Source organism: Cyprinus carpio, chromosome B8 (assembly GCF_018340385.1).
Source record: "Cyprinus carpio isolate SPL01 chromosome B8, ASM1834038v1, whole genome shotgun sequence".
Classification (NCBI taxonomy): Eukaryota; Metazoa; Chordata; class Actinopteri; order Cypriniformes; family Cyprinidae; genus Cyprinus; species Cyprinus carpio.
Window position 1 is genome coordinate 16,650,826 of NC_056604.1, and position 18,183 is coordinate 16,669,008.

An 18,183-nucleotide genomic window follows, 5' to 3' on the forward strand; every position below is an offset into this window, starting at 1 on the left:
CCTCAACAGGGGCATCACTGCTGATAGAAAACACAGCGTGTGATTTGTGAACTCTCACCGTCTTTGTAATTTCATCAGGGTAATGGGATTATATTTCAAATCACCGCTCCTTTCTTCATTACACCTCTAAGCTCCTCTGACAGACCAAAAAACTTAAATAAAATGTGCGCGTCAGCCCCGCTTGACTTCGCCCGCCGCTCGCACTTGATTAGACAAACAGCGCGGAACACGAAGGGGGGAATAATGTGCTCATTTATTCATTTTCCCGACGAGTCACAATAGATTTTTAACGACCGATGTCTGACCTCCCTTAGGTCCCCCGTGCTTAGGAGGGTTAATAAAGCCCAACAGTCTGGAGCTGAGAGGAAGAGAGCGAGAGAGTGCCGAAGAACAGGAAAAGACCGGGCTCCCGCAACAATATAAAGACAGCCACGTCGCAGGCCCCAAAACAAACTGCCACTCCTTCCTCCATCTTGCGCACCACCACCCTAGAGAGACGGAGAGAAGAAAGAGAGACAGAGGGATGGAGAGTTAGACTGCTTTTCCACTTAGATTCCAATTCAACTGGTCTCTGAGGGACAATTAAAGGCAGTGTGGTAGAAGTGGATTCTTTTCTGCAAGCTCTCTGGCGTGCATGTTAAAAGTTTTTCCCCTGGTATCACTGACACGGAGACTCTGTAGCGACAGGGTGGACAGGAGAGATAGAGCATGCAGGGGGTGGAGGGGTTTGGGGAGAAAGAGAAACTTGCATCTTAAAAACAACCGACTTCAGACGCCTACCAGTGGAGGGTAATGAATGTTTAGCAGGACCAAAACTTGTTTGGTTTTAAGAGGTCTTGAGGGAGAAGGAACTTGTGTGATGATGGTTGTGACAAAGGCTAATAAGCGTAGTGTGCATTATAGTGCGATATTGTTTTTATAGAAAACTGTAAAAAGTGTTTAAACAAAGATTATTGGAGTATGTTTTACAAGAAAGTACTATCTTCTGCTTCAAAACTTGTTACTTGCCGTTTCTTCGTAATTATTTGTGAAATTTACTAGCAATTTCTGAGTAAAAAATTTTCCCTCTCCACTAATAGTTACAGGAGAAGCTGAACAATCAAGCTTGTGTCATGAAAGCAACACATGGACAGGAACAGGGGTGCGTTTCCCGTACAACAACGTAACTCGCTGATTAACCACCATAGTACAATGCATTGTTGTGGAAACAAACTAGCTAGTCACGACTGTTTCCCAAACACGGTCGCATGCAGTTTGAACCACATTAGTTCAACAATATAGTTCCGTCATTAATGACGTCATGTGCATGTGGTGGAGTAATACCTGCTAATGAATTGTTTCGAGTTCTCTAAGATGCTGCTGTATTGAACATGGCACCTGACGACGACTTTAATATTTTTTTGTTCCCTGTCATATTTAATGTTTGAGTCATCGTGGGTTCCCTCTTATGTCATACTTTGGGGTTCCCTCCACACTTTGCAAAAATGGAGCTTATTGAGGACATGTTCAAATATATTAAAATACATATATTTTAATAGAATGGAAGATATAGATTGTACTGCATATAAGCTTGCTTATTTTGCCCATGAGCATAATTTATTTAAGTCTATACTAACAACTAACTGCTTCTAAACACAGGTCGAGAGCTGTGGTTCCAACCATGTAGGTTTGCAATGGCGTTTGTGAGTGTTCCTTTGAACTATAGTTTTGGGAAACACTGAATCATTGAACTATGTTGATAATGACAGAATTTGCAACAATAGTTGGCTAATGATGATTTTGGGAGCGGGTAACCTGACCAGGTAAAGTTAGGTTGTAAATAAAACACCGTAATTTACATAACCAATTCCAAACATAGAACATAATACAGGGACTTGAATATGAGAATCATTTTTGTGAATCTGTTCATGTAAATGAATCAACCAAGCAAATTGATTCACTAGACTAAATCAGTGATTCAGAGTGATACAACCAGTGTTTTTGGACTGTATCATAACAACACTCAACCACTAAGATTTGAGGACCAGAACTTACTGTTGAATAGTTATAATTAAATAATTATTTGAGTCTTTTCTCTCTCTCTCTCTCACACACGCTTCCTTTATCTGATAGGGTGTCCTGCTATTATCAGGATCCCCTTGGGTGTTAAACGATCACATATTTTTTCCATGATAATGCTAAAGACTTTGAAATGGCTTGTGATGTTGACACACTGAACTTTAAAGGCCACTCAAGAAGCAAAGACCATTACCAAACTGGCATGAAGTGACACCGGGTGTCTATTTAAAAGACAGAACAGAAATCTTATCCTGGCACTCTTGGCATTTCAATATATTAATGGGTTAATGCAGATGGCAATGTCCTCATAAATGTCCTGGCAAATGCCTGAATCCTGATCTGATCATGTCACACCTCTTCCATAATAGATCACAAAAATGAACATGCACAAAGCCATTCAAAGCCATTTGCTAATGCACATTCTTTTGCTTTCACATTTCTCAGACAATTTTCCATCCAAAGTGACTAACAGCGAAGTTACATTGCTATCATCATGTGCTACCAGATGAGCTAACATTGCAGCTAACATGCTACTCTTGAAATGTGTATTTAAATCTTGAAAATTTATTTTTATACTTTTAACTTTCATATAATTTTACTGAAATAAGGGCAATTCATGACTTTTTTTCAAAACACATTTTTTAAAAAGTGCACTTTGTAATAATGTAAAAAGGTTTACTTTAAATTAATAATTATGCCTTAATAATCTTTTAAAGTAGAACACTTTTTGATATGTTATATGTCAAGTACTGTTATGTTATTATAAATTTTACTGTAGTGCATTATTTGATATTACATTTCTTTAAAAATATATTTTAATTGTAATAAAATGCAACTTCATCATACATATTTACATGTACAGTATATTTAAATACATGACGCATAAGTATCAATAGAAATTCTATATTTTATATTTTGCATGTCAATGTCATTATTTAATTTTTTTGCACATTAAGTATTTTAGTTACCAGAAATGCTTGTAAATACATTCACCATGACTATATTTCAAAGACAATAGAAGTAATTATAAAATAACATATAAAAATGTACTTAAAATCCTACTTAAGTGGGTCAAAAAGCATGGCAACAAATATAACTTAATATAATACATTTTTATTTAACTGCAAAAAAAACCCCCACAAAAACATGTAATTAAGTGTTCAAAACCATTACATTCAATTTAACCTAAAGTATATTATTCTACAGTAAAATATTTCCATAATGTGTACTCTTTTAAAAGTATGCTAAAGTGTCCTTATTTAACTGGAATATGAGTGGTAAAAATAATATGATATCATAATTACATCATCTGCTACGGACTTATCTTTAAGTATGTGCTAAATGCTAAAATAAGTTTCATCATTGTATCATTGGCAAAACGAGCCATGCTGCTTTCAGATGTGCATTTAAGTCGAAAATCCAATGCATTATAATGTCTCCTTCGGATCTCATTCATGACTTTAAAACAATGAGCGCTCGCTGGGCAGCCGAGCTTATTCAGAGTGGAAAATGAAATATACCCATTCGCTTTTCACCCCCTCTCGACATCTATGCATCATTTTCATCTAATTGTTCCCTCTATTCTAGCAGCTCTTTGTCAGGGGCCACATGGGAGAGGGGAAATTACAGAGTACCTGATAATTAGCAAAGTTCACAGTAGAACTTGGATCTGTTCAGAACTAGCGGCTCCACGCTAGAGCCGGCTTTCTCTTAGCAACTAATTAAGTCCGCCTCTGAGGGCTCCTGCTGTGGTGGAGGTAGATGCTGCAACAGCAGAATCCAAAAAAAGAGAAGAGAGAGAGAGAGGTAGGAAGAAAGAGAGAGTAACAGTTAGACTTGCTTTCGTCTTTCTTTAAACCGAGGAATAAAACTGACTCTAATGCTCCTGGTGTTTTATTATTTGTTTCAGACGTAAATGGATTTCTTTCCCAAATGGAAGTACCAGTGGTGGTCACCATTACACACCACTCCAAACAGCGAGGCTTGTTCAGCTCATGACACACTTTAATTATTATAATGGCATTATCCATATCCATCGATGTAACACGGAGAGAAGGAACAGCTGAGCGCAGTGGGCGTTAAGCGCAGGTTTTTAATCTCCTGCAGTTGAATTAAGTTTCTATCTAAAGAAGACTTTATTGGTGATGCTATCATCATCACTGCAACAGATTATTAAGCGGGATGCATCATCAAATGTCATCGCTCGTACTCATCGGGTGGTGAGATTATCTCCTCAGGGGCCTTATTGGATATAATTATGATTTTTGTGTTTGTTTGTTTTCATTTAGTTTGAAATTTTCTTATCCTGCTGGGCAGAGCGATGTTTTGTGCTGAAGTGCCGTGTGCAGCATGTCACTTCCCTCGGAGTGTGGGAGTTATTTTTTTTATAACTGGATGGATGGATGGATGGATGGATGGATGGATGGATGGATGGATGGATGGATGGATGGATGGATATTGACAGACAGACAGAAAGACAGACAGATAGATAGATAGATGACAAACAGACAGGATTTGTATAGAAAGATAGAAAGAATAATAGAAAGAATGACAGAATAATAGAATGACAGACAGACAGACAGACAGAGATAGATAGATAGATAGATAGATAGATAGATAGATAGATAGATAGATAGACAGACAGACAGACAGACAGACAGAGTTCTATAGAAAGAAAGATAGAAAGAATAACAGAAAGAATGATAGAATAATAGAACGACCGACAGACAGACAGACAGACAGACAGATAGATAGATAGATAGATAGACTGACAGATAGACAGACAGAGTTCTATAGAAAGAAAGATAGAAAGAATAACAGAATGATAGAATAATAGAACGACCGACAGACAGACAGACAGACAGACAGACAGACTGATAGATAGATAGATAGATAGATAGATAGATAGATAGATAGATAGATAGATAGATAGATAGATAGATAGATAGATAGATAGATAGATAGATAGACAGACAGACAGAGACAGACAGAGCGTTCTATAGATAGCTAGAATGATAGATGATACATGTACAATAAATCCCTTTGATAAACACTGCCAGAATCTTTCTTGAAAGTCACTGCTGTGAACCAGAGGGCCAAAAGAGGACAGCTGAAGCCACCTAGAAGTGACGTCTGGGCATTTGTGGCCGTCCTCACGTGACTCCAGCGACACGGAGAGACTGTTTGTGATGCAATCCAATAGAGACACGACTAGCAAGCGAGCAGACGAGGCTAAGGCAGAGGCAGTCATTATTTTCTGTGCAATTAGAGGAAACCTGAAGTCCTTGATAACGAGCGCAAAAAATGCCACATAATTAGAAATACACCACAAACACCATTATTGTCAGGAGAACACGGCCGTATAATGAAGCAATTATAAATGAGCGGCTGAGCTCCTGTCATTAATTTCAGCTTTTAAGGATGCGAGAGGATGAGCAGAGGCTAAATGTTTCAGAGAGAGTGAGCGCTGAGAGGGTGCTTAAAGTAGTCAATGCCGTCAAAACCACTTGAGGTTCCCCTCAACGGCCAGATAAAGCCTTAAGTGCCCTGTGGAAAGACTCCTCTGAGCCTGAGTGCGAGGGGAAGAGCTTTGAGTGTTAACTCCGAAGCCATTATGGCCGTCACAAATAGGGAGTTTATAAACATTTGTGCACAAGTTTACGTGAGAACCGACCTTGATGTAGAGAACCTCAGTTTTGAGCCAACCAACAATCAACCAAATCAACATTATTAAAAAGCATTCCAGAGAGCCAGCAAAGGATTTGAATAGGCTCTTAAAAATAAAGTTGCTTCACGGTGACATAGAAGAACCTCTTTAACTAAATGGTTCCATAAAGAACTTTTAACATCTGAAGAACTTTTTCGTTTCACAAAAGGTTCTTTGTAGTGAAAGAAGGTTCTTCAAATTATAAAAAGGTAAGGAAGAGATGGTTCTTTAAAGAAGTCTTAAAATAAATGTTTTTTTTGTTTTTTTTTTTTTTTTTTTGCAAAGAACATTTTGATCATCTAAAGAACCTTTTTCAACTATAAAGGACTTTATATGCAATGAAAAGTTTTCATGGATATTAAAGGTTCTTCATGGAACCATCAATGCCAATAAAGAACCATTATATTTTAATAGTGTAATGTGCACTTTCAATGGTAAAATTGGTGAGTTACACTTAGAAATAAAAATAAAGGTACTTTTTTGGCATCTACACTCTAAAAAATCTGGGGTTATTTTTTTTTACCCAAATGCTGGATTGAGCCTTTTGGGTAATTTTTTTTTGGGGGGGGTTATTTTTTCAGTGTTTGGGTAGATTTTGTGTTACCCAGCTCCTGGGTCAAATGTAACAACCCAATGTTTGGGTAGTTTTTGTATTACTCAGATCCAGGGTCAAACGTAACCCAGCGGTTGAGTTATTTATAGCGGGGATTTTGTGTTCTCTTCTAGAGAGAGCAGTTGTAAGCGCCATCGAATTGATGCATTCATCGGTAAAATACAGGTTTGTATACATTTTATTTTATCTATAAAATTGTTAATGTGCTGTATATTTTTCAATTTTATGCAGAGCTACATACAGGTGCGCGGTATGAATCACCTTTTACGAGTGTCGCAATCTTTTCGCGTGATGGAAAAGCCTGATGCTTTGCATAAAATAAACAATTTTATTCATAAAGATACAGAATACAAATACTTTGGATGTTAAAATATTTTCTCAGAAATGTTTACTGTTTGTTTTGGGCAGGTTATAAAGACAATGCAAGTATATTTTGGCTATGAGTGAAACGCAGGGGGGCGGCCTCAGCCGTGAGCAGTTCCCCGCCGAACACGACTCCAGCCCGGGCACGAGAACCAGCGCGGCGCAACTCAGTTACGGAATAACAGAGACTGGTTAATAACACGTAAATTTCTTCTTTTTAACATTTAATTTTTTACTTTTAATGTGTTTAAATATGGGCAATATGTATAGCCTATTAAAAACGATATAAACAATGCTATAAATGATAAATAAAGGAAAATAAAGGAAGTTATCATGCAAACCAGTGGTTGTGTTGAGTATTTTAGAAACGTTTAGAGGATTTAAGTTAATCTGTAAACATTATTTAATGTATGAAGTAAAAAATAAGCTAGTAAAGTAGTAAAAATGAATAAACCATAGCTGGGTTAAATCAACCCCTTATGCTGGGTTAAATATACAACCCAATTTGCTGGGTAAAAATTAACCCAAGATGGGTTCTGACCTATATTTACCCAGCCCTTGGGTTAATAACAACCCAAATTGGATTGTTTTTAACCCAGTGTTTTTTAGAGTGTATGTTTGGGAATTCTCAGCTCTTTGTAATGGAAAAGGATTCTTTAGATTATTAAAAAGTTCTTCCCACATAGGTTCTTTTAAGAACTGATCACTGAAAAGGACTTTGTAGAAACTAAAAATGGTTCTTGGCTCTGATGAAACCTTTATTTTTTGATTGTACGTTGCTAATCATGTTAGCCTGTAAGCTTAAAGGCATATAGAAAGCTTAATTACGGCCACACTTGGAGGAAAGAGAAAAACTGCTCATCCACGAAAATAACTCAAACGCAATGATCTCGCTTTGAAATGCACACACCACTCTCCTTAAACCACGCCAATTAAAAAAGTGGGGGTGAATTTCTTTAAAATGCCACACGCTTAGTCTTGATCCACCACCACAACCCAACAAGCCCAAACAAGCGGACATAACGCTTTATTAATGAGAACTTTTCTTCTTTGATTGCCCTCCTGCATCAAGACGATCAGGGATGAAATCCTTGGCCGCTACAGTAAAGAACGGCGAGCACAATATGCGCTAAAGCGCCATGCGTTAAACATGAAAACGGCAGTCACTTCTTGTTCTCACACATGCACACACACACACGGCATTGAACTTCAAAGACGTTGGCGTCATCCAGCGCACTTAGAAATACAATCTTATTAATAGAAAGGCTGGTGCTACAGGCACACTACATCATTATTGTCTTGAGAATGCAGTGCTAGAGAAGGAGGCAATTAGGCTGAGGAAGCTGCGAGGTTGCCATTATTTTAGCATTTAATGACCAGGCTCTACGGCAGGGGCTTGATGCAGAAATGAGGGTCTCAGCTCTGAAATTATGCATTATCTGGCAGATCTTAGTGCACCCCCCTAAGACTCCCTCTCCTTCACCATGAATAAATTTACATGGGAATGCTTATTTCTCTAATTTAGGCAGTAAAATTAGAATATACAATACAAATCTACCCATGGAAGACAAGCATCTACTCACTGTTTTGGTTTTTAATGACCCTGTTTCATGTCTTCCTGCACTTTTTTCTAGTTTTAGGGGTGGGGGCTTAGACAGACTTGTGGAAATGAGAATTGTGTCTTTCCTCCATTAGTTTAGATACGATTTTTGAAAATGGTGGAATATTTTGAGGCCTGTATAGGAAGTTAGCCTCATATTAGCGGTAGAAACTCTTTAAAAGTGAGAACATCTTTGACTAAAACAGCAAATGCTGAAGGAAGGGTAGCATTGCTATTGTGATTAACTAGTTTCTAGAAAAAGTCACTGTCTAAAATAAAGTTTTGAGCTATTTAAGCATCAAAAGAATATCCAGTAAACATCTTAAATGTAAAGTGTGCAGAAGTAGAATGTTTTCAAACAGGTTTCCTAAACACTCACACTATCTGTCATTGGTCAGTCAAACAAATAGCCCCACCCAAAACGCACACCATTGGTTAGCCACTGTTGCTGTGCTGGGCTGGTCGGGATGCTGAAACAAACAGAATGATGTTTTGAAAACACCTCAGAGATCTGTAGATCAGACACTTTTTTTCAGGGGAGGCATACTACAAATGGCTTATTTGGCTTACTTTGTGCATAATGCTGGGTTAAGTGAAAGTGTTTTAACATCCAAAAATTACATACTTTGAAAACAATTCATTTTTTAATAGTTATTATTATTATTTTATAATATATATTTTATAAATAGTGCAAAACATTTGCTGAATGTCATCACATTTCCGTGATTTATTGTTGATGAGCAAAAACTAAAAAAAAAAAAAAAAATGACATCTTCCAAATGACATCCTGGTCTTGTTTTTGTAATCAAGTGAAGATTCTGTTTGCTAGATTAAAAATAAAGGACTCCAAATTAAATTGGGGTCCAATATGGGGTTGTGAATGTGAAAATAGGACTATGTGTATGTGTGTGTTTGTGTCAGTATTGTTAACAAAAATTCTATTAAAAATATTTTCATTGAAATAAAGCTGAAATAAACAACAATAAAAATATTAGATGAATATGTAAACTTAAAAAACAAAAAAGGTGGCAACTAGCTGAAAAAAATGAAAGCTAGATTCTATTATCCATTCTACATTTTTAGATTGAAAAACAAAAACTAATAAATATGACAAAAGTAAACAAAATGAAAACTAAAAATATAAAAATAAAAGCTAACTGTAAGTATTAATAAATACCATAAGAGTACTGTATAATTACCTAAATGTAAGCTAATGCTGTGTCTAAGTTGGAATTATGACATATTATATATTATATATATTTTATTTTATTTTTTTAATTATGTTTTCTTTTCCCTTAAAACACTACAAAAATCATGATCAGATCATGATTATTTCCTCTCTGACACAGTGAATACATGAAATTAAAAAGCTGCCCGTATATTTGTGGGTATAGTTTGGGCCCTTGGCATGGAAAAGTTCAGAAACCCTCATCCTCATGCCTTCTGTTCCACAAAACATAACTTTGCCTTAATACAGCATTAGCCACAGCCTGAGACTATAATATCACTAAAACTAATTTGTCTGACGTTCTCTGCTGCTTTTCATAACCCAGACGTGTCGACACGGCCCTCGTCAGCTGGAGCTCTTCTATGAGCAGATTCCTGCATAAGAAGTTTCAGCCATCCGGCGAAGTCAGGACTGAGGAAACGTGTCTCTCACTGCTAAGAGATGTTCATCATTCTTGATCTGAGTCTGTCAGGCCCTGGTGTTTTAGTGCCTCTTGCTATTAGGTAGAATTGACAGGCCAAGAAGGTAGCGAATAGCAGAAACATGTGAAATTAAGCAGGGCATCGTGTGTGTGCGTGTGTGTATGCGTGATGGGAGAGAGCAAGTGAAGTGTGGCCGTCATTTAATCTGCAATTTATCAGTTTAGGCTGCACCTTGTTACAATGGAGCGAAATTGTTGCTGCCTTCAGGTGAGATGAGATGGTGTCTCGTCTCTTCCATTGCAGCCTCTCTCTCTCATTCGCTCTTTCTCTGCATGCACCTCTTAATGTAGTCTGACAGCGGGGGGCCGGATGGAGTGGGAGAGATATGGTGGAGAGGTATTTTTTTATTGTTATTATTATTATTTCTGAAAACCCTCAGTTAATATATAGCATTGTCATCCCCTCCATGGGCGAGCAGCTATAGCTGTGTGTGTGAGAGAGAGAGAGAGAGAGAGAGAGAGAGAGAGAGAGAGAGAGAGAGAGGCCTGTGGAGGCTTGTGTGTCATATAGGGCCGAGGTCACACACTCAGGTCGGTTGCTTCGGGAACATACACGCACAAACATACACACACATCTCTTCTATAACACTCAGAACATTCATTTCAGGGCAATCAATGCTTAATTGCCATTTTTCCCATTAGGCCTCTCTATTAATGTCTTTTTAAATCAGATTTGTATGAGTTGTGAGCTAGTTCATGTTAGATTTCCCATTTTAGAAGCCTAATCGAATTACCTCATTGGGCTTCTGTGGAATGGTATTTTTCTATATCCATGACAATATTCAATTTAAATGGCCTCCCTGCTAAACAGGTTGACAAGCATAGTGTATTAATCTTAGCACAGTGTCTCCTGAAATGACATGCAATCTACAACCCGCTTAGTTGCGTTTACGCGCATGGATGTTTGCGAATGAAGTGTCCATCATGACATGGAAACAAACTTTGGTAAAAATCGTTGTCCGGTTTTGTTTTGCAGTACTAAGCACTACTTTTTTTTTTTTTTTTTTAAGAAATTAGGCTATTAGTTGTATTCAGCAAGGATGCATTTAATTTATTTAAAAGTGAGAGTACCCATGGTGCAATCCATGGTTTAGATATGAAATATGTGTTGTCCAGTTTTGTTTTACAGTACTAAGTACTTTACTTTTTTTAAAGAAATTAATACTTTTCTTCAGCAAGTATGCATTAAATTGATCGAAAGTGACAGTAAATAAATTATAATATTACAAAAGATCTGTATTTCAAATAAATTCATAAGGTGGAAAAAAAAACCCTATTAAGCAATGCCACATATGGTTTTGATATAAAACACTAAGCCAGGATTAGGCCATAGTTCAATTAGGACATTTAAAGGGTTAGTTCACCCAAAAATGGAAATACTGTCATTAATTACTCACCCTCATGTCGTTCCAAACACTAAAGACTTTCGTTCATCTTCAGAACACAAATTAAGATATTCTTGATGGAATCTGAGAGCTCTCTGACCCTCCATAGACAGCAATGATATTACCACGATCAACGCACAGAAACTTAGCAAGGACATCAGTAATATAGTCAATGTGATTCAGCAGCATGCGCGCATTTTCGCTGAACGCTGAATCAGCGTTTTTTTATGTTCAGTAGACAGTGCGCGCATGCTGAACATAAACAACGCTCATTATGTTGTTTACGTTCTGGGGTACTCTCCAAAATGGTGGAAGATAGTAAATCGGGGAGAAGAACTGCTGAATAAATTATGTTATTATTGTTTTCTTTGCGCACAAAAAGTATTGTCATAGCTTGGTAAAATCACGGTTGAACCCCTGTTGCTGTTTCTGTGCGTTGATCGTGGTAATATCATTGCTGTCTATGGGAGGGTCAGAGAGATCTCAGTTCCCAAAATGGTTTTACTATTGCATTGCTGAGGGAAAAAAAAAAAACTCTTGGAACCTATATTTTTTTTAAGAGTATAACTTTTTACACTCTTATAAATAAAAGTTCTTTACTGGTTTTAATGGTTTGATGATAATTATTTCTATTCTACAAAAGGTTCTTTATGGTGCATAAAAAAAGGTTATTTAGATTAGTAAATATTCCAAAGTAAGAAAAAATGTTTCCTTAAAAAACAGTTCACTGAAAAGTTCTTTGGGGAACCAAAAACTGGTTCTTTAATGGCATCATTGTTAAAGGTTCTTCATTGAACCATCAAAGCCAATAAAGAACTTTTATTTTTTAGGTGTGTATGTGTTACCTGGTTTTGTTTAGCAGCCCTGCTTGTAAGACTAAGTGCCGGGGCATTAACGGTCAGCGGGACACTGGACCGAGTGTTGCGGTGCCACTATCACACAGCACTTTTTCTACAAGAGCCTCTTTAATATAGAGCAAATTCACCTTTGTTAGCCTGCTGGGCTGACAAGCAGGGCAGGGAAGCCAGGACCAGCCCTGTTTAATGCCTGTGCCCTGTAAAACAGCATTGCGCAGCAGAAAAGTCAGGCCTGTGTTAAATACCTGCAGGGCATACTCCAGGCAACCAGGGGAGAAGAAGAGAGAAATGGAGGGAGGAAAAAGAACTAGGGCATCTAAAAAAAGGAGAGATGGGGAACAGGAACTCTCACCTGGCAGGATTTGATGACACACATAAGTTGCAGGATGTAATTCAAACTAAGTTTCAGAATAGCAGCGGTCTGAAACACACCGACAAAACATTGAATTACTCACAGGTTTGTTACATAAAATATAAATATTTAGTAATAGTTTTGTGAAGTTTAAAATGTTACATTTCACCCTGCAGCATAGCTTTAATAGCAGCACGGCCAATAGACAAGGCCTTGGCAGTTATAGAAAACAAATCATTTTAGCTAAATAAATAAATATTTGCCAGTTGGCTTGTAACTTTATAACTGCAACATTTCACAACACTGGAATTTTACGAAATAACCTGTGCTGCTCATAACAAATATAAACACTATCGTTCAAAGATATTTTTTGCATTAAAAATGATCAAAAGTGACAGTAAAGACAAAACGATTTCTATTTCAAATAATGTTGTTCTTTTGTTCTTTCTATTCATCAAAGAACACATACATTTTACTATTTTACTGTATTTTTGATTATATAAATGCATCCTTGGTGAGCATAAGAAGGCATAGTATATACAAAAATGATTTATAATACAGTTTCAGGCTCAGTGTTGCTTTGCTATAGTCAATCAAAACATTACCTTCTTTTACAGTAAAAGTTATCATATAATGTACCTTTTCATTCCTAGTAGCCTGCTCTCTGGCGCCATTCCATCCTTAACCAAAACAGATCACACACCACACAGACACACAACCCTATAGAGCAAAAGAGAGAATGAGAGACCAGAATTGGTCTACAACAATAATTGTATGATAATATTCATCATTTTTAGTTTTAACAAACAACAACAAATGCTTTAAGGCTATCTATTACTGTAAGAAAATTACAAAAAGCTTCCTACCAATAATCTGTCTCTGTTCTGAGATCAGATCTCTTCAGCCATGACAACTTTTTTTTTTTCTCAAACATGGATTAAACTCTTCTCCGATGAAGACGTGACTTGACATCCTCTGAGTCGAGACAGCTCACTTCTCCATCGGGCATGTTGCCAGACAGCCTGCCCTGGGTCAGGTCCTCATAGGAGGGCCGCCATGGCCAAAGACACATTTGCTTGTAACTTCTGTCACCTGTTGCTTGAGGGACAAGGCAGCATGACTGAGAGCAGTCACATCAGTGCAGAAGAAGCTACGGAGGCCCCATCTGAAACCGGAAAACTGTGTGCCCGTCAATTTAGTTTCCTCAGGCACATCAGTGGCACAGCTCAGAGCTCATTTCTCATATTAACGCTGACAGAAATCAGCAAAGCAGGCGTCAAGCATACACACTTAGGCCAGATCGCTCTCACTCGGAGGGAGCCATTGGCTACAGATGATGCATGTCTGATTGATCGTGCTGGTGGACTTTAGAGACGTCTCAGATGAAATATATCAACATCTGAGATGAGCATTCTATAGGCTGAGGTGAACACTAACATAAAGTGATCTTAAAGGCACAGTTCACCTTAAAAATTGTCACTTCAAACCCGGCTGTATGAATGTCTTTCTTCTCTCTGCAGAACACAAAATAAGATATTTCGAAAACGCTTCTGGCCTTACACTGAAAGTCAACAGGGTCTAAAACGACACTGACTCTAACGGACAAAAAAAATGCTGAGACATTTCTCAAAATGTTCTTTTGTGTTCCACAGAATAAAGTAAATATCTGCTTTAGTAAACTGACCAGGTTTACTGCAAAATACATTTCAAAGAATGTTTTTTGGCCATGCACTTGAAATCAATATAGGGTCCAAAATAACCCTGAACCCTTTTGACATTCTTTATTTTAAAAAAAATAACAATAAACACTGAGACTTTTCTCAAAATACAATCTTTTGTGTTCCAAAGTAAATGGTTTACCTTTAATTAAAATCAAATATCTTGCTCATACTCTGAAACGACTTTCCTTTTATGAAGACATCACTTAGGCCATGCAGGCTATTGGATAACACTCAAACAGCTATTTAGGCCTTATTTAAGCAAATTCTATTCTGTTTTGCCATCAGATCAACAGTTTTATACTGATTACAGTGATTCTCAGGGGGCCTCGGCAAACCTTTGTAACCTCAGTTTTTTTTTTTTTTTTAAATCAGGGACGATACAAATTAATAAAACATAAAAGCAGCCAGATTAAGGATAGCTAATTTTTATCAGTAGTTCCAGGTCAGGATGATGATAATTATAACAAAACCCTTAATATTGTGTAGATTATATTAACAATCTTAATTAAAATGCTTTTTAAAAACACTAAAAAAATAAAGATGTTCAGCACTGAACAGATTTAATCTGATTTATTTATTTTTTATTACAGTCAAAGTATCAGAGGTGAATATATGCTGTGATAGAATGACCTTCAAATATTGTACTGGAGTCCTAATTGCTGAGAACTACTGGGTTAATAAAATAACAATAAAAATCCCACCCTACATTTTTTTTTTTCAAGATCCTGTTTCACTCTGTTAAATATGTCACATTACGCATGTAAAATTGTGAATGACAAGTTGACTTTAAAGAGTATATACTCTGCTAACAGCAAGAAAACAGGACATAAAAACAATTCTGTGCTATATTACGAGACAGTCCTTAGGAGCTGAAACACCTAATATTCTTACAAGATCTTTAAAATGCCACATTTTTTATGCCGATGGTATTAATCTTCCATAAGCCATATCGTATAATAAGCTTATCTTCTGCATTAAAGACTCACATCCTCAGGTTTTTAACGCACAGCACAGTCCCGTTGTGCTGGTCATGCTTTTCACTAACACAATTTAGGCAGCCAGCTCAACTCATTTCTAGATGAACAACATGTTTGGAGCTGAATAGCCTGTTTTTTTGGTGTTTAGTTTGGATGCTGAACGTCTCTCGTGTCCATGCTGCAATCCCAGCGTGTGCAGGTTGAGCTGGGTTTCATTATTTACATCTCTGCGGATCCTCCTGAGCTCTAATCTGCACGTCTCGCAGGCTCCTCGGGGCTATTTCATTTAGCTTTAATATGTGCATTTGACGTTTTGTTCATTTAGCTTCCCCCTTTAATTTAATTGACATGCTGCTGCCTTGTTTTGTTTGTTCTCGCCTGTGTAGGGATGGGTTTTTTCCTCATCTTCTAATGCTTCTATAATGCTGCGGTTGTGTTAGAACTTTTATTGTGTGTGGACAGACAGAGCAAATGAATTTATGCAAGCATGCTTATGGGAAGGTAAAAGCCAGTGACTTTTTCATTGCATTACAATTGCATGCGGTACCTGTGGGCATCAGCAGAATTGTGTAATGTGTAATCTGATTGACTGAATAATAACCAGCTGAGATTATGAGAATGCCATTGTGTTGGTTATCGATTATGTGCATTGGTTAATGTTGCCTTTAAATTAGCAGTTATTTAATAGTGTAGACTGATGGTAAACTTATTTCCAAAAAGCACTTTGAGAAAACTGGAGCAAAGAAAGGGTTGTGATTTTCAAGAGCATAAACTTATAGTTAATTGTTAAACTTATTTACGCTGTACAATGTTTTTTTTAGATCTACTTTTAGCTCATATGAAGCTACTCTTGAGCCTAGACCAGAAATATTTATCAAAAGTACAGTTATATGAGAGCCACGAGCTCCCACTTTTATTTTAATATGGTTTCAATGAATGTTAAAACAGTTGTGAATGATTTTATTAAGAATTAATTGAAAAGTAAAACTTTAGATTTTAGAGTAGCCTTTAACAAAATTCTATTATAATTTTTAAATGTAATCTGAAAAATCTTACATTGTGGTTTTTAAACATATGAGAATTAAAATTTTATAAACATAACCCTGCTAATGAGAACAAGTTCATACATAATAATAATTCAGCCACGTTATTTTGGATTATTATGCGTTTGTATCTGAACGTACCATCTTGCAGACATTTATTTGTATTTTTTATCAGCATTACTGATTTTCTAAATTACGTAGACTATTTTAAAGGAAGGTTTCACAAAATGGTGTGTGTTTTAGCTACAGTATCTGAATGTGTTCTTTGTTTCAGGAACAGCAGAAGCGCTGGTCGCAAATGGCGCGGCTGCCATCTGGCGGTCACTGCGAGAACCACACCAACTCAGCCCTATTAATGTCCGCACATTTACTGACATTATTCTATCAATCGCATAATTATTATGACTTTAGTTCAGAGCAACCTAGCGCAGCTTCATAATGGTACATGTGGTCATTAAACTTTCACACTCCGAGGCTGAAATTACACCATATAAATTTCAAATAGAGTGCAATCAAATAAAATAAAAATAATAACTATATATATATATTTTTATTATATACATATAATTTTTTTTTGTACAGTGCAGTCAAAGTCTGGGTGGTAAAAAAAAAAAAAAAAAATCAATAATTTTTTTTTGCACAGTGCATAGTCAAAGTCTGGGTGGTTTTAAATGTCAAAAAAGGTTAAGAAATTAAAAAAAAAAGTATATAATAAGCTATAATTAACTAAAATGATTTATTATTTTAATTTTATTTCCTTATTAATATAGCCAAAAAATTGAATTACAGCTATATTATTATTAGTAGTAGTATTACTATTATTAAAAAACTTTGCAAGAACCCATGTAGTTAATCATGTCACACACACACCAAAAAAGAAAGGAATCACCCCTCACACACACACACACACACACACACACACACACACACACACACAAACACTACTCAGTCTTTTCCCCCAGGTACAACAGGGTAAAGACAATGGTATTAACAACTTGCCATTGCACCATACATATGTGATATATGTGAGCATGGAGCACAAAACCAGTCTTAAGTCGCTGGGGTATATTTGTAGCAATAGCCAAAAATAAATTGTATGGGTCAAAATGATCGATTTTTCTTTTATGCCAAAAATCATTAGGATATTAATTAATGGTCGTGTTCCATGAAGATATTTTGTAATTTTCCTAGAGCAAATATATCATTGCATTGCTAAGGACTTTGATTTTTTGCACCATCAGATTAAAAAAATTAACCCTTATGACTGGTTTTGTGGTTCAAGGTCACATATTGGGTATATTACATACATAAGGTAGCCTATGTTAAAGGTAGCTGACCCATAAAGCTTGCAACTGCATGTGAATCACAAACCATGTGAATAAAACAAGCATAACATTAAAAAAAAAAAATCCTGACTGAATAGTCTGTGTTTGTGTGAGTGCGTGTAGTCATGTGTGAGCCTCACTGGACTGATGATCTGTGATTTCAGTGCCATCTGGGCTTGGCCCTCAGGCTGTTTAGATCTTCATGCAACAATCTGACATCAATATGTAACACAGTTGCATCAGACAAAACCCATTCCCAAATCCAGCATGCACAATCAAATCAGCAAACCCCCAAGAACCTTTGTTTACAAACGGATAAACGACAATAACACGGCCAGAGGACTGCCAAATGTGTTAAGATGGGGGGCGACGACCTCGTGTTGTATAATCAAAGTTTATTCATATCACCAGCCTGTTTCACCAATAAGGCCTCCATCTCACACAGCGGGCTGCCGATATCCACCCGATCTCACC

At 36.8% G+C, this 18,183-nt stretch overlaps 1 long non-coding RNA gene across 1 annotated transcript; it reads right to left on the minus strand.

Moving 5' to 3' along the window:
• Positions 1 to 233: 233 nt before the first annotated feature.
• Positions 234 to 16,896, minus strand: LOC109093303. Its single transcript, XR_006155451.1, has 3 exons — positions 13,283 to 16,896; positions 12,644 to 12,712; positions 234 to 488 (listed from the first exon to the last, which is right to left on the minus strand). It is a non-coding gene; the product is annotated as an uncharacterized LOC109093303 (long non-coding RNA).
• Positions 16,897 to 18,183: the final 1,287 nt, after the last annotated feature.